This window comes from Acipenser ruthenus, unplaced genomic scaffold (genome assembly GCF_902713425.1).
Source record: "Acipenser ruthenus unplaced genomic scaffold, fAciRut3.2 maternal haplotype, whole genome shotgun sequence".
NCBI lineage: Eukaryota > Metazoa > Chordata > Actinopteri > Acipenseriformes > Acipenseridae > Acipenser > Acipenser ruthenus.
Genome location: NW_026708369.1, coordinates 1 through 15,392, shown reverse-complemented (window position 1 = coordinate 15,392; position 15,392 = coordinate 1). Strand labels below are relative to the sequence as shown.

General features: G+C 46.3%; 39 non-coding genes and 3 pseudogenes across 39 annotated transcripts; all 42 read right to left on the bottom strand.

Annotated features, from left to right (window-relative positions):
- Positions 1–57: 57 nt before the first annotated feature.
- Positions 58–176, bottom strand: LOC131731989 (5S ribosomal RNA). Its single transcript, XR_009325213.1, has one exon. It is a non-coding gene; the product is annotated as a 5S ribosomal RNA (ribosomal RNA).
- Positions 177–290: 114 nt separating this feature from the next.
- LOC131731868 (5S ribosomal RNA) lies at positions 291–409 on the bottom strand. The gene has a single exon (XR_009325141.1). It is a non-coding gene; the product is annotated as a 5S ribosomal RNA (ribosomal RNA).
- Positions 410–523: 114 nt separating this feature from the next.
- Positions 524–642, bottom strand: LOC131731988 (5S ribosomal RNA). The gene has a single exon (XR_009325212.1). It is a non-coding gene; the product is annotated as a 5S ribosomal RNA (ribosomal RNA).
- Positions 643–756: 114 nt separating this feature from the next.
- Positions 757–875, bottom strand: LOC131731986 (5S ribosomal RNA). Its single transcript, XR_009325211.1, has one exon. It is a non-coding gene; the product is annotated as a 5S ribosomal RNA (ribosomal RNA).
- A 100-nt stretch (positions 876–975) lies between these two features.
- Positions 976–1,094, bottom strand: LOC131731985 (5S ribosomal RNA). Its single transcript, XR_009325210.1, has one exon. It is a non-coding gene; the product is annotated as a 5S ribosomal RNA (ribosomal RNA).
- Positions 1,095–1,208: 114 nt separating this feature from the next.
- LOC131731984 (5S ribosomal RNA) lies at positions 1,209–1,327 on the bottom strand. Its single transcript, XR_009325209.1, has one exon. It is a non-coding gene; the product is annotated as a 5S ribosomal RNA (ribosomal RNA).
- A 100-nt stretch (positions 1,328–1,427) lies between these two features.
- On the bottom strand, positions 1,428–1,546 carry LOC131731983 (5S ribosomal RNA). Its single transcript, XR_009325208.1, has one exon. It is a non-coding gene; the product is annotated as a 5S ribosomal RNA (ribosomal RNA).
- A 114-nt stretch (positions 1,547–1,660) lies between these two features.
- On the bottom strand, positions 1,661–1,779 carry LOC131731982 (5S ribosomal RNA). The gene has a single exon (XR_009325207.1). It is a non-coding gene; the product is annotated as a 5S ribosomal RNA (ribosomal RNA).
- Positions 1,780–1,893: 114 nt separating this feature from the next.
- LOC131731981 (5S ribosomal RNA) lies at positions 1,894–2,012 on the bottom strand. The gene has a single exon (XR_009325206.1). It is a non-coding gene; the product is annotated as a 5S ribosomal RNA (ribosomal RNA).
- A 114-nt stretch (positions 2,013–2,126) lies between these two features.
- LOC131731903 (5S ribosomal RNA) lies at positions 2,127–2,245 on the bottom strand. The gene has a single exon (XR_009325176.1). It is a non-coding gene; the product is annotated as a 5S ribosomal RNA (ribosomal RNA).
- A 100-nt stretch (positions 2,246–2,345) lies between these two features.
- LOC131731845 (5S ribosomal RNA) lies at positions 2,346–2,464 on the bottom strand. The gene has a single exon (XR_009325118.1). It is a non-coding gene; the product is annotated as a 5S ribosomal RNA (ribosomal RNA).
- Positions 2,465–2,578: 114 nt separating this feature from the next.
- LOC131731849 (5S ribosomal RNA) lies at positions 2,579–2,697 on the bottom strand. The gene has a single exon (XR_009325122.1). It is a non-coding gene; the product is annotated as a 5S ribosomal RNA (ribosomal RNA).
- A 114-nt stretch (positions 2,698–2,811) lies between these two features.
- LOC131731978 (5S ribosomal RNA) lies at positions 2,812–2,930 on the bottom strand. Its single transcript, XR_009325205.1, has one exon. It is a non-coding gene; the product is annotated as a 5S ribosomal RNA (ribosomal RNA).
- A 114-nt stretch (positions 2,931–3,044) lies between these two features.
- On the bottom strand, positions 3,045–3,163 carry LOC131731965 (5S ribosomal RNA). The gene has a single exon (XR_009325203.1). It is a non-coding gene; the product is annotated as a 5S ribosomal RNA (ribosomal RNA).
- Positions 3,164–3,263: 100 nt separating this feature from the next.
- LOC131731959 (5S ribosomal RNA) lies at positions 3,264–3,372 on the bottom strand (annotated as a pseudogene).
- A 100-nt stretch (positions 3,373–3,472) lies between these two features.
- LOC131731935 (5S ribosomal RNA) lies at positions 3,473–3,591 on the bottom strand (annotated as a pseudogene).
- Positions 3,592–3,705: 114 nt separating this feature from the next.
- LOC131731953 (5S ribosomal RNA) lies at positions 3,706–3,824 on the bottom strand. The gene has a single exon (XR_009325202.1). It is a non-coding gene; the product is annotated as a 5S ribosomal RNA (ribosomal RNA).
- Positions 3,825–3,938: 114 nt separating this feature from the next.
- LOC131731942 (5S ribosomal RNA) lies at positions 3,939–4,057 on the bottom strand. The gene has a single exon (XR_009325201.1). It is a non-coding gene; the product is annotated as a 5S ribosomal RNA (ribosomal RNA).
- A 100-nt stretch (positions 4,058–4,157) lies between these two features.
- On the bottom strand, positions 4,158–4,276 carry LOC131731931 (5S ribosomal RNA). Its single transcript, XR_009325200.1, has one exon. It is a non-coding gene; the product is annotated as a 5S ribosomal RNA (ribosomal RNA).
- A 114-nt stretch (positions 4,277–4,390) lies between these two features.
- LOC131731920 (5S ribosomal RNA) lies at positions 4,391–4,509 on the bottom strand. Its single transcript, XR_009325193.1, has one exon. It is a non-coding gene; the product is annotated as a 5S ribosomal RNA (ribosomal RNA).
- Positions 4,510–4,609: 100 nt separating this feature from the next.
- LOC131731877 (5S ribosomal RNA) lies at positions 4,610–4,728 on the bottom strand. The gene has a single exon (XR_009325150.1). It is a non-coding gene; the product is annotated as a 5S ribosomal RNA (ribosomal RNA).
- A 114-nt stretch (positions 4,729–4,842) lies between these two features.
- On the bottom strand, positions 4,843–4,961 carry LOC131731909 (5S ribosomal RNA). Its single transcript, XR_009325182.1, has one exon. It is a non-coding gene; the product is annotated as a 5S ribosomal RNA (ribosomal RNA).
- Positions 4,962–5,075: 114 nt separating this feature from the next.
- Positions 5,076–5,194, bottom strand: LOC131731898 (5S ribosomal RNA). Its single transcript, XR_009325171.1, has one exon. It is a non-coding gene; the product is annotated as a 5S ribosomal RNA (ribosomal RNA).
- A 114-nt stretch (positions 5,195–5,308) lies between these two features.
- On the bottom strand, positions 5,309–5,427 carry LOC131731891 (5S ribosomal RNA). The gene has a single exon (XR_009325164.1). It is a non-coding gene; the product is annotated as a 5S ribosomal RNA (ribosomal RNA).
- A 114-nt stretch (positions 5,428–5,541) lies between these two features.
- LOC131731887 (5S ribosomal RNA) lies at positions 5,542–5,660 on the bottom strand. The gene has a single exon (XR_009325160.1). It is a non-coding gene; the product is annotated as a 5S ribosomal RNA (ribosomal RNA).
- Positions 5,661–5,774: 114 nt separating this feature from the next.
- On the bottom strand, positions 5,775–5,893 carry LOC131731876 (5S ribosomal RNA). Its single transcript, XR_009325149.1, has one exon. It is a non-coding gene; the product is annotated as a 5S ribosomal RNA (ribosomal RNA).
- Positions 5,894–6,007: 114 nt separating this feature from the next.
- Positions 6,008–6,126, bottom strand: LOC131731865 (5S ribosomal RNA). The gene has a single exon (XR_009325138.1). It is a non-coding gene; the product is annotated as a 5S ribosomal RNA (ribosomal RNA).
- A 114-nt stretch (positions 6,127–6,240) lies between these two features.
- On the bottom strand, positions 6,241–6,359 carry LOC131731853 (5S ribosomal RNA). Its single transcript, XR_009325126.1, has one exon. It is a non-coding gene; the product is annotated as a 5S ribosomal RNA (ribosomal RNA).
- A 100-nt stretch (positions 6,360–6,459) lies between these two features.
- On the bottom strand, positions 6,460–6,578 carry LOC131731842 (5S ribosomal RNA). Its single transcript, XR_009325115.1, has one exon. It is a non-coding gene; the product is annotated as a 5S ribosomal RNA (ribosomal RNA).
- A 100-nt stretch (positions 6,579–6,678) lies between these two features.
- Positions 6,679–6,797, bottom strand: LOC131731831 (5S ribosomal RNA). Its single transcript, XR_009325104.1, has one exon. It is a non-coding gene; the product is annotated as a 5S ribosomal RNA (ribosomal RNA).
- Positions 6,798–6,897: 100 nt separating this feature from the next.
- Positions 6,898–7,016, bottom strand: LOC131731820 (5S ribosomal RNA). Its single transcript, XR_009325093.1, has one exon. It is a non-coding gene; the product is annotated as a 5S ribosomal RNA (ribosomal RNA).
- A 100-nt stretch (positions 7,017–7,116) lies between these two features.
- Positions 7,117–7,235, bottom strand: LOC131731809 (5S ribosomal RNA). The gene has a single exon (XR_009325082.1). It is a non-coding gene; the product is annotated as a 5S ribosomal RNA (ribosomal RNA).
- Positions 7,236–7,335: 100 nt separating this feature from the next.
- LOC131731798 (5S ribosomal RNA) lies at positions 7,336–7,454 on the bottom strand. The gene has a single exon (XR_009325071.1). It is a non-coding gene; the product is annotated as a 5S ribosomal RNA (ribosomal RNA).
- Positions 7,455–7,568: 114 nt separating this feature from the next.
- On the bottom strand, positions 7,569–7,687 carry LOC131731786 (5S ribosomal RNA). The gene has a single exon (XR_009325060.1). It is a non-coding gene; the product is annotated as a 5S ribosomal RNA (ribosomal RNA).
- Positions 7,688–7,801: 114 nt separating this feature from the next.
- On the bottom strand, positions 7,802–7,920 carry LOC131731873 (5S ribosomal RNA). The gene has a single exon (XR_009325146.1). It is a non-coding gene; the product is annotated as a 5S ribosomal RNA (ribosomal RNA).
- Positions 7,921–8,034: 114 nt separating this feature from the next.
- On the bottom strand, positions 8,035–8,153 carry LOC131731775 (5S ribosomal RNA). The gene has a single exon (XR_009325049.1). It is a non-coding gene; the product is annotated as a 5S ribosomal RNA (ribosomal RNA).
- A 114-nt stretch (positions 8,154–8,267) lies between these two features.
- On the bottom strand, positions 8,268–8,386 carry LOC131731861 (5S ribosomal RNA). Its single transcript, XR_009325134.1, has one exon. It is a non-coding gene; the product is annotated as a 5S ribosomal RNA (ribosomal RNA).
- Positions 8,387–8,500: 114 nt separating this feature from the next.
- LOC131731937 (5S ribosomal RNA) lies at positions 8,501–8,619 on the bottom strand (annotated as a pseudogene).
- A 100-nt stretch (positions 8,620–8,719) lies between these two features.
- On the bottom strand, positions 8,720–8,838 carry LOC131731883 (5S ribosomal RNA). Its single transcript, XR_009325156.1, has one exon. It is a non-coding gene; the product is annotated as a 5S ribosomal RNA (ribosomal RNA).
- Positions 8,839–8,938: 100 nt separating this feature from the next.
- LOC131731764 (5S ribosomal RNA) lies at positions 8,939–9,057 on the bottom strand. The gene has a single exon (XR_009325038.1). It is a non-coding gene; the product is annotated as a 5S ribosomal RNA (ribosomal RNA).
- Positions 9,058–9,171: 114 nt separating this feature from the next.
- On the bottom strand, positions 9,172–9,290 carry LOC131731862 (5S ribosomal RNA). Its single transcript, XR_009325135.1, has one exon. It is a non-coding gene; the product is annotated as a 5S ribosomal RNA (ribosomal RNA).
- Positions 9,291–9,390: 100 nt separating this feature from the next.
- On the bottom strand, positions 9,391–9,509 carry LOC131731867 (5S ribosomal RNA). The gene has a single exon (XR_009325140.1). It is a non-coding gene; the product is annotated as a 5S ribosomal RNA (ribosomal RNA).
- Between the last annotated feature and the right edge of the window lie 5,883 nt (positions 9,510–15,392).

Sequence of the window (15,392 nt, the reverse complement as noted above, 5' to 3'; positions counted from 1 at the left end):
GGGTGATTCCTCCAAAATTTCCTTTTGTCCTCCACACATTTCAATTGTAAAATGTAATGCCTGCAGCACTTGATATTCCCAGGTGGTCTCCCATCCAAGTACTAACCAAGCCCAACATTGCTTAGCTTCTGAGATCAGACGAGATCAGGCTTATTCAAGGTGGTGTGGCCGCAGGCGATTGCATTACTGCTTTCATGACTTTTATGTTTAGTGAGCTGGGGGTGATTCCTCCAAAATTTCCTTTTGTCCTCCACACATTTCAATTGTAAAATGTAATTACTAAAATGTAATGCCTGCAGCACTTGATATTCCCAGGTGGTCTCCCATCCAAGTACTAACCAAGCCCAACATTGATTAGCTTCTGAGATCAGACGAGATCAGGCTTATTCAAGGTGGTGTGGCCGCAGGCGATTGCATTTCTGCTTTCATGACTTTTATGTTTAGTGAGCTGGGGGTGATTCCTCCAAAATTTCCTTTTGTCCTCCACACATTTCAATTCTAAAATGTAATTACAAAAATGTAATGCCTGCAGCACTTGATATTCCCAGGTGGTCTCCCATCCAAGTACTAACCAAGCCCAACATTGCTTAGCTTCTGAGATCAGACGAGATCAGGCTTATTCAAGGTGGTGTGGCCGCAGGCGATTGCATTTCTGCTTTCATGACTTTTATGTTTAGTGAGCTGGGGGTGATTCCTCCAAAATTTCCTTTTGTCCTCCACACATTTCAATTGTAAAATGTAATTACAAAAATGTAATGCCTGCAGCACTTGATATTCCCAGGTGGTCTCCCATCCAAGTACTAACCAAGCCCAACATTGCTTAGCTTCTGAGATCAGACGAGATCAGGCTTATTCAAGGTGGTGTGGCCGCAGGCGATTGCATTTCTGCTTTCATGACTTTTATGTTTAGTGAGCTGGGGGTGATTCCTCCAAAATTTCCTTTTGTCCTCCACACATTTCAATTGTAAAATGTAATGCCTGCAGCACTTGATATTCCCAGGTGGTCTCCCATCCAAGTACTAACCAAGCCCAACATTGCTTAGCTTCTGAGATCAGACGAGATCAGGCTTATTCAAGGTGGTGTGGCCGCAGGCGATTGCATTTCTGCTTTCATGACTTTTATGTTTAGTGAGCTGGGGGTGATTCCTCCAAAATTTCCTTTTGTCCTCCACACATTTCAATTGTAAAATGTAATTACTAAAATGTAATGCCTGCAGCACTTGATATTCCCAGGTGGTCTCCCATCCAAGTACTAACCAAGCCCAACATTGCTTAGCTTCTGAGATCAGACGAGATCAGGCTTATTCAAGGTGGTGTGGCCGCAGGCGATTGCGTTTCTGCTTTCATGACTTTTATGTTTAGTGAGCTGGGGGTGATTCCTCCAAAATTTCCTTTTGTCCTCCACACATTTCAATTGTAAAATGTAATGCCTGCAGCACTTGATATTCCCAGGTGGTCTCCCATCCAAGTACTAACCAAGCCCAACATTGCTTAGCTTCTGAGATCAGACGAGATCAGGCTTATTCAAGGTGGTGTGGCCGCAGGCGATTGCATTACTGCTTTCATGACTTTTATGTTTAGTGAGCTGGGGGTGATTCCTCCAAAATTTCCTTTTGTCCTCCACACATTTCAATTGTAAAATGTAATTACTAAAATGTAATGCCTGCAGCACTTGATATTCCCAGGTGGTCTCCCATCCAAGTACTAACCAAGCCCAACATTGCTTAGCTTCTGAGATCAGACGAGATCAGGCTTATTCAAGGTGGTGTGGCCGCAGGCGATTGCATTACTGCTTTCATGACTTTTATGTTTAGTGAGCTGGGGGTGATTCCTCCAAAATTTCCTTTTGTCCTCCACACATTTCAATTGTAAAATGTAATTACAAAAATGTAATGCCTGCAGCACTTGATATTCCCAGGTGGTCTCCCATCCAAGTACTAACCAAGCCCAACATTGCTTAGCTTCTGAGATCAGACGAGATCAGGCTTATTCAAGGTGGTGTGGCCGCAGGCGATTGCATTTCTGCTTTCATGACTTTTATGTTTAGTGAGCTGGGGGTGATTCCTCCAAAATTTCCTTTTGTCCTCCACACATTTCAATTGTAAAATGTAATTACTAAAATGTAATGCCTGCAGCACTTGATATTCCCAGGTGGTCTCCCATCCAAGTACTAACCAAGCCCAACATTGCGTAGCTTCTGAGATCAGACGAGATCAGGCTTATTCAAGGTGGTGTGGCCGCAGGCGATTGCATTTCTGCTTTCATGACTTTTATGTTTAGTGAGCTGGGGGTGATTCCTCCAAAATTTCCTTTTGTCCTCCACACATTTCAATTGTAAAATGTAATGCCTGCAGCACTTGATATTCCCAGGGGGTCTCCCATCCAAGTACTAACCAAGCCCAACATTGCTTAGCTTCTGAGATCAGACGAGATCAGGCTTATTCAAGGTGGTGTGGCCGCAGGCGATTGCATTTCTGCTTTCATGACTTTTATGTTTAGTGAGCTGGGGGTGATTCCTCCAAAATTTCCTTTTGTCCTCCACACATTTCAATTGTAAAATGTAATTACAAAAATGTAATGCCTGCAGCACTTGATATTCCCAGGTGGTCTCCCATCCAAGTACTAACCAAGCCCAACATTGCTTAGCTTCTGAGATCAGACGAGATCAGGCTTATTCAAGGTGGTGTGGCCGCAAGCGATTGCATTTCTGCTTTCATGACTTTTATGTTTAGTGAGCTGGGGGTGATTCCTCCAAAATTTCCTTTTGTCCTCCACACATTTCAATTGTAAAATGTAATTACTAAAATGTAATGCCTGCAGCACTTGATATTCCCAGGTGGTCTCCCATCCAAGTACTAACCAAGCCCAACATTGCTTAGCTTCTGAGATCAGACGAGATCAGGCTTATTCAAGGTGGTGTGGCCGCAGGCGATTGCATTTCTGCTTTCATGACTTTTATGTTTAGTGAGCTGGGGGTGATTCCTCCAAAATTTCCTTTTGTCCTCCACACATTTCAATTGTAAAATGTAATTACTAAAATGTAATGCCTGCAGCACTTGATATTCCCAGGTGGTCTCCCATCCAAGTACTAACCAAGCCCAACATTGCTTAGCTTCTGAGATCAGACGAGATCAGGCTTATTCAAGGTGGTGTGGCCGCAGGCGATTGCATTTCTGCTTTCATGACTTTTATGTTTAGTGAGCTGGGGGTGATTCCTCCAAAATTTCCTTTTGTCCTCCACACATTTCAATTGTAAAATGTAATGCCTGCAGCACTTGATATTCCCAGGTGGTCTCCCATCCAAGTACTAACCAAGCCCAACATTGCTTAGCTTCTGAGATCAGGCTTATTCAAGGTGGTGTGGCCGCAGGCGATTGCATTTCTGCTTTCATGACTTTTATGTTTAGTGAGCTGGGGGTGATTCCTCCAAAATTTCCTTTTGTCCTCCACACATTTCAATTGTAAAATGTAATACCTGCAACACTTGATATTCCCAGGGGGTCTCCCATCCAAGTACTAACCAAGCCCAATATTGCTTAGCTTCTGAGATCAGACGAGATCAGGCTTATTCAAGGTGGTGTGGCCGCAGGCGATTGCATTTCTGCTTTCATGACTTTTATGTTTAGTGAGCTGGGGGTGATTCCTCCAAAATTTCCTTTTGTCCTCCACACATTTCAATTGTAAAATGTAATTACTAAAATGTAATGCCTGCAGCACTTGATATTCCCAGGTGGTCTCCCATCCAAGTACTAACCAAGCCCAACATTGCTTAGCTTCTGAGATCAGACGAGATCAGGCTTATTCAAGGTGGTGTGGCCGCAGGCGATTGCATTTCTGCTTTCATGACTTTTATGTTTAGTGAGCTGGGGGTGATTCCTCCAAAATTTCCTTTTGTCCTCCACACATTTCAATTGTAAAATGTAATTACAAAAATGTAATGCCTGCAGCACTTGATATTCCCAGGTGGTCTCCCATCCAAGTACTAACCAAGCCCAACATTGCTTAGCTTCTGAGATCAGACGAGATCAGGCTTATTCAAGGTGGTGTGGCCGCAGGCGATTGCATTTCTGCTTTCATGACTTTTATGTTTAGTGAGCTGGGGGTGATTCCTCCAAAATTTCCTTTTGTCCTCCACACATTTCAATTGTAAAATGTAATGCCTGCAGCACTTGATATTCCCAGGTGGTCTCCCATCCAAGTACTAACCAAGCCCAACATTGCTTAGCTTCTGAGATCAGACGAGATCAGGCTTATTCAAGGTGGTGTGGCCGCAGGCGATTGCATTTCTGCTTTCATGACTTTTATGTTTAGTGAGCTGGGGGTGATTCCTCCAAAATTTCCTTTTGTCCTCCACACATTTCAATTGTAAAATGTAATTACAAAAATGTAATGCCTGCAGCACTTGATATTCCCAGGTGGTCTCCCATCCAAGTACTAACCAAGCCCAACATTGCTTAGCTTCTGAGATCAGACGAGATCAGGCTTATTCAAGGTGGTGTGGCCGCAGGCGATTGCATTTCTGCTTTCATGACTTTTATGTTTAGTGAGCTGGGGGTGATTCCTCCAAAATTTCCTTTTGTCCTCCACACATTTCAATTGTAAAATGTAATGCCTGCAGCACTTGATATTCCCAGGTGGTCTCCCATCCAAGTACTAACCAAGCCCAACATTGCTTAGCTTCTAAGATCAGACGAGATCAGGCTTATTCAAGGTGGTGTGGCCGCAGGCGATTGCTGTTCTGCTTTCATGACTTTTATGTTTAGTGAGCTGGGGGTGATTCCTCCAAAATTTCCTTTTGTCCTCCACACATTTCAATTGTAAAATGTAATTACAAAAATGTAATGCCTGCAGCACTTGATATTCCCAGGTGGTCTCCCATCCAAGTACTAACCAAGCCCAACATTGCTTAGCTTCTGAGATCAGACGAGATCAGGCTTATTCAAGGTGGTGTGGCCGCAGGCGATTGCAGTTCTGCTTTCATGACTTTTATGTTTAGTGAGCTGGGGGTGATTCCTCCAAAATTTCCTTTTGTCCTCCACACATTTCAATTGTAAAATGTAATTACAAAAATGTAATGCCTGCAGCACTTGATATTCCCAGGTGGTCTCCCATCCAAGTACTAACCAAGCCCAACATTGCTTAGCTTCTGAGATCAGACGAGATCAGGCTTATTCAAGGTGGTGTGGCCGCAGGCGATTGCATTTCTGCTTTCATGACTTTTATGTTTAGTGAGCTGGGGGTGATTCCTCCAAAATTTCCTTTTGTCCTCCACACATTTCAATTGTAAAATGTAATTACAAAAATGTAATGCCTGCTGCACTTGATATTCCCAGGTGGTCTCCCATCCAAGTACTAACCAAGCCCAACATTGCTTAGCTTCTGAGATCAGACGAGATCAGGCTTATTCAAGGTGGTGTGGCCGCAGGCGATTGCATTTCTGCTTTCATGACTTTTATGTTTAGTGAGCTGGGGGTGATTCCTCCAAAATTTCCTTTTGTCCTCCACACATTTCAATTGTAAAATGTAATTACAAAAATGTAATGCCTGCAGCACTTGATATTCCCAGGTGGTCTCCCATCCAAGTACTAACCAAGCCCAACATTGCTTAGCTTCTGAGATCAGACGAGATCAGGCTTATTCAAGGTGGTGTGGCCGCAGGCGATTGCAGTTCTGCTTTCATGACTTTTATGTTTAGTGAGCTGGGGGTGATTCCTCCAAAATTTCCTTTTGTCCTCCACACATTTCAATTGTAAAATGTAATTACAAAAATGTAATGCCTGCAGCACTTGATATTCCCAGGTGGTCTCCCATCCAAGTACTAACCAAGCCCAACATTGCTTAGCTTCTGAGATCAGACGAGATCAGGCTTATTCAAGGTGGTGTGGCCGCAGGCGATTGCATTTCTGCTTTCATGACTTTTATGTTTAGTGAGCTGGGGGTGATTCCTCCAAAATTTCCTTTTGTCCTCCACACATTTCAATTGTAAAATGTAATTACTAAAATGTAATGCCTGCAGCACTTGATATTCCCAGGTGGTCTCCCATCCAAGTACTAACCAAGCCCAACATTGCTTAGCTTCTGAGATCAGACGAGATCAGGCTTATTCAAGGTGGTGTGGCCGCAGGCGATTGCGTTTCTGCTTTCATGACTTTTATGTTTAGTGAGCTGGGGGTGATTCCTCCAAAATTTCCTTTTGTCCTCCACACATTTCAATTGTAAAATGTAATTACAAAAATGTAATGCCTGCAGCACTTGATATTCCCAGGTGGTCTCCCATCCAAGTACTAACCAAGCCCAACATTGCTTAGCTTCTGAGATCAGACGAGATCAGGCTTATTCAAGGTGGTGTGGCCGCAGGCGATTGCATTTCTGCTTTCATGACTTTTATGTTTAGTGAGCTGGGGGTGATTCCTCCAAAATTTCCTTTTGTCCTCCACACATTTCAATCGTAAAATGTAATGCCTGCAGCACTTGATATTCCCAGGTGGTCTCCCATCCAAGTACTAACCAAGCCCAACATTGCTTAGCTTCTGAGATCAGACGAGATCAGGCTTATTCAAGGTGGTGTGGCCGCAGGCGATTGCTGTTCTGCTTTCATGACTTTTATGTTTAGTGAGCTGGGGGTGATTCCTCCAAAATTTCCTTTTGTCCTCCACACATTTCAATTGTAAAATGTAATGCCTGCAGCACTTGATATTCCCAGGTGGTCTCCCATCCAAGTACTAACCAAGCCCAACATTGCTTAGCTTCTGAGATCAGACGAGATCAGGCTTATTCAAGGTGGTGTGGCCGCAGGCGATTGCATTTCTGCTTTCATGACTTTTATGTTTAGTGAGCTGGGGGTGATTCCTCCAAAATTTCCTTTTGTCCTCCACACATTTCAATTGTAAAATGTAATGCCTGCAGCACTTGATATTCCCAGGTGGTCTCCCATCCAAGTACTAACCAAGCCCAACATTGCTTAGCTTCTGAGATCAGACGAGATCAGGCTTATTCAAGGTGGTGTGGCCGCAGGCGATTGCTGTTCTGCTTTCATGACTTTTATGTTTAGTGAGCTGGGGGTGATTCCTCCAAAATTTCCTTTTGTCCTCCACACATTTCAATTGTAAAATGTAATGCCTGCAGCACTTGATATTCCCAGGTGGTCTCCCATCCAAGTACTAACCAAGCCCAACATTGCTTAGCTTCTGAGATCAGACGAGATCAGGCTTATTCAAGGTGGTGTGGCCGCAGGCGATTGCATTTCTGCTTTCATGACTTTTATGTTTAGTGAGCTGGGGGTGATTCCTCCAAAATTTCCTTTTGTCCTCCACACATTTCAATTGTAAAATGTAATGCCTGCAGCACTTGATATTCCCAGGTGGTCTCCCATCCAAGTACTAACCAAGCCCAACATTGCTTAGCTTCTGAGATCAGACGAGATCAGGCTTATTCAAGGTGGTGTGGCCGCAGGCGATTGCATTTCTGCTTTCATGACTTTTATGTTTAGTGAGCTGGGGGTGATTCCTCCAAAATTTCCTTTTGTCCTCCACACATTTCAATTGTAAAATGTAATTACTAAAATGTAATGCCTGCAGCACTTGATATTCCCAGGTGGTCTCCCATCCAAGTACTAACCAAGCCCAACATTGCTTAGCTTCTGAGATCAGACGAGATCAGGCTTATTCAAGGTGGTGTGGCCGCAGGCGATTGCATTTCTGCTTTCATGACTTTTATGTTTAGTGAGCTGGGGGTGATTCCTCCAAAATTTCCTTTTGTCCTCCACACATTTCAATTGTAAAATGTAATTACAAAAATGTAATGCCTGCAGCACTTGATATTCCCAGGTGGTCTCCCATCCAAGTACTAACCAAGCCCAACATTGCTTAGCTTCTGAGATCAGACGAGATCAGGCTTATTCAAGGTGGGGTGGCCGCAGGCGATTGCATTTCTGCTTTCATGACTTTTATGTTTAGTGAGCTGGGGGTGATTCCTCCAAAATTTCCTTTTGTCCTCCACACATTTCAATTGTAAAATGTAATTACAAAAATGTAATGCCTGCAGCACTTGATATTCCCAGGTGGTCTCCCATCCAAGTACTAACCAAGCCCAACATTGCTTAGCTTCTGAGATCAGACGAGATCAGGCTTATTCAAGGTGGTGTGGCCGCAGGCGATTGCATTTCTGCTTTCATGACTTTTATGTTTAGTGAGCTGGGGGTGATTCCTCCAAAATTTCCTTTTGTCCTCCACACATTTCAATTGTAAAATGTAATTACAAAAATGTAATGCCTGCAACACTTGATATTCCCAGGTGGTCTCCCATCCAAGTACTAACCAAGCCCAACATTGCTTAGCTTCTGAGATCAGACGAGATCAGGCTTATTCAAGGTGGTGTGGCCGCAGGCGATTGCAGTTCTGCTTTCATGACTTTTATGTTAAGTGAGCTGGGGGTGATTCCTCCAAAATTTCCTTTTGTCCTCCACACATTTCAATTGTAAAATGTAATTACAAAAATGTAATGCCTGCAGCACTTGATATTCCCAGGTGGTTTCCCATCCAAGTACTAACCAAGCCCAACATTGCTTAGCTTCTGAGATCAGACGAGATCAGCCTTATTCAAGGTGGTGTGGCTGCAGGTGATTGCATTTCTGCCTTCATGACTTTTATGTTTATTGAGCTGGGGGTGAATCATACAAAATTTCCTTTTGTCCTCCACACATTTCAATTGTAAAATGTAATGCCTGCAGCACTTGATATTCCCAGGTGGTCTGCCATCCAAGTACTAACCAAGCCCAACATTGCTTAGCTTCTGAGATCAGACGAGATCAGGCTTATTCAAGGTGGTGTGGCCGCAGGCGATTGCATTTCTGCTTTCATGACTTTTATGTTTAGTGAGCTGGGGGTGATTCCTCCAAAATTTCCTTTTGTCCTCCACACATTTCAATTGTAAAATGTAATGCCTGCAGCACTTGATATTCCCAGGTGGTCTCCCATCCAAGTACTAACCAAGCCCAACATTGCTTAGCTTCTGAGATCAGACGAGATCAGGCTTATTCAAGGTGGTGTGGCCGCAGGCGATTGCATTTCTGCTTTCATGACTTTTATGTTTAGTGAGCTGGGGGTGATTCCTCCAAAATTTCCTTTTGTCCTCCACACATTTCAATTGTAAAATGTAATTACAAAAATGTAATGCCTGCAGCACTTGATATTCCCAGGTGGTCTCCCATCCAAGTACTAACCAAGCCCAACATTGCTTAGCTTCTGAAATCAGATGAGATCAGGTTTAATCAAGGTGGTGTGGCTGCAGGCAATTGCAGTTCTGCTTTCATGACTTTTATGTTCGGTGAGCAGGGGTTAATTCCTCCAAAATTTACTTTTGTCCTCCACACAATTCAATTGTAAAATGAAAAGCCTGGAGCACTTGATATTCCCAGGTGGTCTCCCATCCAAGTACTAACCAAGCCCAACATTGCTTAGCTTCTGAGATCAGACGAGATCAGGCTTATTCAAGGTGGTATGGCCGCAGGCGGTTGCAGTTCTGCTTTCATGACTTTTATGTTTGGTGAGCTGGGGGGTGATTCCTCTGAAATTTCCTTTTGTCCTCCACACATTTCAATTGTAAAATGTAATGCCTGCAGCACTTGATATTTCCAGGTGTACGGTGTCCATTTTAGGACATCCTCAGACCTTACCCCTCCTCAAGTCAATCCTCACCCCTCCTCATGTCAATCCTCACCCCTCCTCGAGTCAATCGTCAGACATCAGACCTCACCCCTCCTCGAGTCAATCGTCAGACCTCCTTGAGTCAATCGTCAGACCACTTCAAGCCATACTATCCCCTCCCCCTTTTTACGGTTACTGGAATAGCTGGACAGAAGTTTAGCAGTGCAGTTTTACTTGCTCGAGAGACCGGTGAGTACTAGAACAATTTAAAAAAAATAAAAATAAAAAATACACAAATTAAATAGGCCTATATTAATATACGTACACAAACGTACCTTAATAGGACAGCGTGAGTTAGTGCAGTTCAATGTGTTGTACGTTAATTTGAAAATACGTTAAAGAAACTACGTATATTTTCTTCACATTTTTTAATTACTTTTATAATATAGGTTGCTGGTGTTTTGCAGTGTTGAAAATCAGACGATGGAAAACCAGAACCGTATCTTTTAAGTGAAAACATACACCAATAACTCTTTCTTCATAATCTTATTATTATAATTACATTTTATCGTAAAAGGAGTAGTTTGAACTTTGAAAACGTTTTATTTCTAACATTGTATATATTAGGCTGGGTTTATGAATTTAATCAACTAAAATCTAAGATGCGTTGCTAATAATGACCAATCATGCTATAAATTAAGCAAGCCTTTGAATACAAAAATAGATTTAACTGTACAAAAATATATATATATTTTAAATAAAATGTACTATTTTTTTCTCGCAGCCATCTAGGATTTTCTAAGTTGGCATATTTGAATACATGTTTGTGTTTTATTTAATTTTTCTAATAATCTTAATTATGTATGCTTATGAGATAGTGAAGTCAAAATAAGGAGATAGTAAATCAAAATAATGTGATACTAATTCAAAATAATGAGATAGTATGTCGAACTTATAATGTAATTTTAAAATGTATTTCTTTTTTTATTTGTGCCGGAAATGGGCTTCCATTGGCTTCCACGTTACGTTTTCAGCGAATTAGTAATTACATATCTTTTTTTTCCCAGTGGAATATGGCGGACTACAATGATCAGTATGATCAGCTGAAGAACGAATTAAAAGAAGGTAGTATAAACTGTATTTAGCATTTCTAGATATTTAATGTTGCACTCATTTTAAGTTATTAGTATTGTCTGCAGTTCTGTTGCAAAAGCTAACTCTATTTTTTAATTAAATTCATAGCACGAGCATTTTGTGGTAGCTAACTTAAGACGACTGTCGACTTGGTTTTTCAGCTCTGCACACTCCTTGCTAACAACAACGTTTTCCATTACAATCCTACATCAATAATTACATTATTGTAAACTGCACATTTGATTTAATTTGTGATTGTTGTACATATAGGAATCCTGACAGACAATGGGTTTGATACACGCGTGAGAGCCCTGTTGAAAAGGACATCGCAGTCAGACGTCGTCAGTAAATGCCAAGGTAATTATGAGTCATTTCAGTCCTCTTATAAATTGTGTTAAAGCTTGAAAAGTAATATCTTAAAGGGGGCTGTGTTCCTATCAGTGCAAGTTCTTACTAAAAGGAAGGTCGGGATGATTGGCTGTACTGTATGTAATTAATCCTCCGGACTGTAGATGGCAGTGCAAACAATCCAATTGTTTTACCACATTAAATGCAATTCGTTTTATTTTTATTATAGTTTTATTTGCCATCTTCTCAAATGAAAATGTATTAAACACCCATCTTCCCAATAAACACATAGAAAGCAGTGATCTGGTAGCTACATAGTGTTTATTTGCCATCGTCCCTAATTAAAATGTGTCTAACTGTGACAGTCTGGCTCGCAGTGGTGTGGTGGATGACGTCACGGACCAGGAAGTAACTGACTCCAAAACAGTGGATGGGCGGGTGAAACCGAGTGCAAAAGCACTCGGCGTATTTAATAATAACAAACAACAGATTAAACAAAATACAAACAAAAGGGCACGAGGGCCAAACGAATAAATAAACAAACAAGTAAGTGCCGTGCTGGATAATCCAGCACGTATTAGCAATTGTTTTTAAATGTTATTCGTTATTCCTTCTCTCCTCTCTCCGCTCCCCGTACTCTCTACTCCAACACCCCAACACCAAATGCAGAGAGCTGCAGTTTATATACTCTGGCCGAGGGATTTAACTAGTTGGTAATTATCTTATTATCCCCCGCCAGAGTCTGCACGCGTTTGGTAAGGATGCATGACTGTCAGCTATTTAAATAATCAGTAGCTGATCAGCCATGCATCCTCACGGGGTTTTTAAATAATAATATAAGACGCGGCGCTTTTACCCGCGCCGCAAACAAAAATACAAATAATAATAAATAGGGGCGGGACACTCCGCCACACATGCCCCCCCTTGTGCGCAGCACACATGGCCCCAACGGCCAACTCCCCCCTCAGTCTTAAAGTCCCGGAAGAGGGGAAGCAAGTTACTTCTGGGGGGTGGCCATGGTGGAATCTCTGGCACCCCCCCATTCTTCGTGGCCGGCAGCTCCCTCTTCCGGGGCTCCCGCCACACTCTATCCTGCCGCGAAAGTGCGGCTGGGGGAGCTGGTCTCCTGACCTCTCCCCCCTTCTTCATGGCCGCAGTTCCTCTCCGTGGGGCTCCGACCACATGATCTCCAGCCGCGAAAGTGCGGCTGGGGGAGCTGGTCTCCTGACCTCCCCCCTTTCTTCATTTCTGGCAGCTCCCTTTCATGGAGCTCCAGCCATCGTGTAGCGACCCCAGGCGAAGCAGGATCCCTGGCGACCCCAGGTGAAGCCGGACCCTCGACGACCCCCGGCGAAGCAGGATCCCTGGCGACCCCAGGCAAAGCAGGATCCCCGGCGACCCTAGGCGAAGCCGGACCCTCGACGACCCCAGGCGAAGCAGGATCCCTGGCGACCCCAGGCGACGGCAGCAGCAGCGGACCCTCGGAAGGCGACGGCAGCAGCAGCGGACCCTCGGAAGGCGACGGCAGCAGCAGCGGACCCTCGGAAGGCGACGGCAGCGGACCCTCGGAAGGCGACGGCAGCAGCAGCGGACCCTCGGAAGGCGACGGCAGCAGCAGCGGACCCTCGGAAGGCGACGGCAGCAGCAGCGGACCCTCGGAAGGCGACGGCAGCCGCAGTGGACCCTCGGGAGGCGAACTCGGGAGGGGAGCCCCTGGCCATGGAGGCGGCAGCGGGAGCTCCACTTCTCCCTCGTACCCTGTGTCCTGTAGAGAACAAAAGGCAGCCCCAGGCGATGCAGAACAGCCATCCCCAGGCAATGGCAATGGTGGGAGGGGAAAGCAGTCCTCCCACAGCGGCTGAGACGGAACCAGCAGGTATTTACCCTCTGCTGGTGGAGCTGGGAGTGGCAAGCAGTCCTCCCACGGCGGCTGAGGCGGAACCAGCAGGTATTCACCCTCTGCTGGTGGAGGTGGGAGGGGCAAGCAGTCCTCCCACGACGGTTGAGGCAGAACCAGCAGGCATTCACCCTCTGCTGGTGGAGGTGGGAGGGGCAAGCAGTCCTCCCACGACGGTGGAGGCGGAACCAGCAGGCATTCACCCTCTGCTGGTGGAGGTGGGAGGGGCAAGCAGTCCTCCCACGACGGTGGATGTGGAACCAGCAGGCATTCACCCTCTGCTGGTGGAGGTGGCGGAGGCAGAGGCAGCTCTTGCTGCTCTGCTCCTGGTGATGGTGGAGACAGAAGCAGCTCCTGCTGCTCTGCCCCTGGTGGTGGTGGAGACAGAGGCAGCTCCTGCTGCTCTGCTCCTGGTGGTGGTGGAGGCAGAGGCGATGGGGCGGATGCTGGCCACTCAGAGGGAGGCTGTGGCGGTGCTGGCTCCCTCTGCTGTGGCGGCTGGGCTGGTGTGTGCCGTGCTCCCTTCAGCAGCATAAATAGAGGCTGCTGGGGAACACCAGCATCCTGCCCTTCTCCCCCCCAGAAAAATTCAGGGGGTTGAGCCTGTAACTCCTCCCCTTCTGGCTCTTGGGACTGCAGCTTGGGTCCTAAGGCTGTGGAAGCGCAGACTTCCACCTCTTGGGCTATGGACGCACCGACTCCCCCCTCTTTGGGCTGTGGACGCACCGACTCCTCCCTCTTGGGCTGTGGACGCACCGACTCCTCCCTCTTGGGCTGTGGACGCACCGACTCCCCCCTCTTGGGCGTAGGACGTTCGGGCTCCCCCCCCTCGGGCGTAGGACGTTCGGGCTCCCCCCACTCGGGCGTAGGACGTTCGGGCTCCCCCCACTCGGGCGTAGGACGTTCGGGCTCCTCCCACTCGGGCGTAGGACGTTCGGGCTCCTCCCACTCGGGCGTAGGACGTTCGGGCTCCTCCCACTCGGGCGTAGGACGTTCGGGCTCCTCCTCCTCAGGCTGTGGAGGCGAAACCAGCAGGCATTCTCCCTCTGCTGGTGGAGACGGTAGCGATGGCTCCTCTCCCTCTGATGCTGGAGACGGTAGCGATGGCTCCTCTCCCTCTGATGCTGGAGACGGTAGCGATGGCTCCTCTCCCTCTGATGCTGGAGACAAAACCAGCAGGCATTCTCCCTCTGCTGGTGGAGACGGTAGCGATGGCTCCTCTCCCTCTGATGCTGGAGACGGTAGCGATGGCTCCTCTCCCTCTGATGCTGGAGACGGTAGCGATGGCTCCTCTCCCTCTGATGCTGGAGACGGTAGCGATGGCTCCTCTCCCTCTGATGCTGGAGACGGTAGCGATGGCTCCTCTCCCTCTGCTGGTGGAGACGGTAGCGATGGCTCCTCTCCCTTTGGTGCTGGAGATGGCAGCAGCAGGGTCTCTCCCATATCCGCAGCCAGGTAGTTGAGCACCATGGCTGCGATGTCTGGGAGGGATGCTGGGTGGTGTTGCTGTTCCCAGGCCTCCCAGCGCTCCCCATCTCTTGCCCACAGGAGGTTGATCACTGCAGGGAGGGCTTCCTCATAATCCCTCCCCGGCTCCACCAGCCAGTCCCAGACTCCCTCAGAGGAGAGTGCATTCGTCCTCTTTGGAGGATGCAGGTCCTCCCTCACTGGACGCTCTGGCTCCTCTTTCTCCTGCCATGGAGGGGGTTGGTCGGGTGCTATGTGACCCACCTCCCCAACAGCGAAGCACCACTCCTCACCTTTCAAGCAGGTGGGGCAGACGTCCAGCATGGTTGAGCTACAGTGGGACCTGCGACCGGCCCCACGCTGCTGTAGCTGCTGCTTCCTCCGTCCGCTTCTTCCCATATTTTTTTTTTTTTTTTTTTTTTTCCCCCAAAAAACACACAAAAACACTTTGAAAAAAAAACGAACAAAAAAACGAGCTTTTCTTTCCTGGTCCGGCTATTGGAGGCGTTTGTTTTGTCCCACGCAGGACACCATATGTGACAGTCTGGCTCGCAGTGGTGTGGTGGATGACGTCACGGACCAGGAAGTAACTGACTCCAAAACAGTGGATGGGCGGGTGAAACCGAGTGCAAAAGCACTCGGCGTATTTAATAATAAACAAACAACAGATTTAAACAAAATACAAACAAAAGGGCACGAGGGCCAAACGAATAAATAAACAAACAAGTAAGTGCCATGCTGGATAATCCAGCACGTATTAGCAATTGTTTTTAAATGTTATTCGTTATTCCTTCTCTCCTCTCTCCGCTCCCCGCTCCCCGCTCCCCGTACTCTCTACTCCAACACCCCAACACCAAATGCAGAGAGCTGCAGGTTTATATACTCTGGCCGAGGGATTTAAC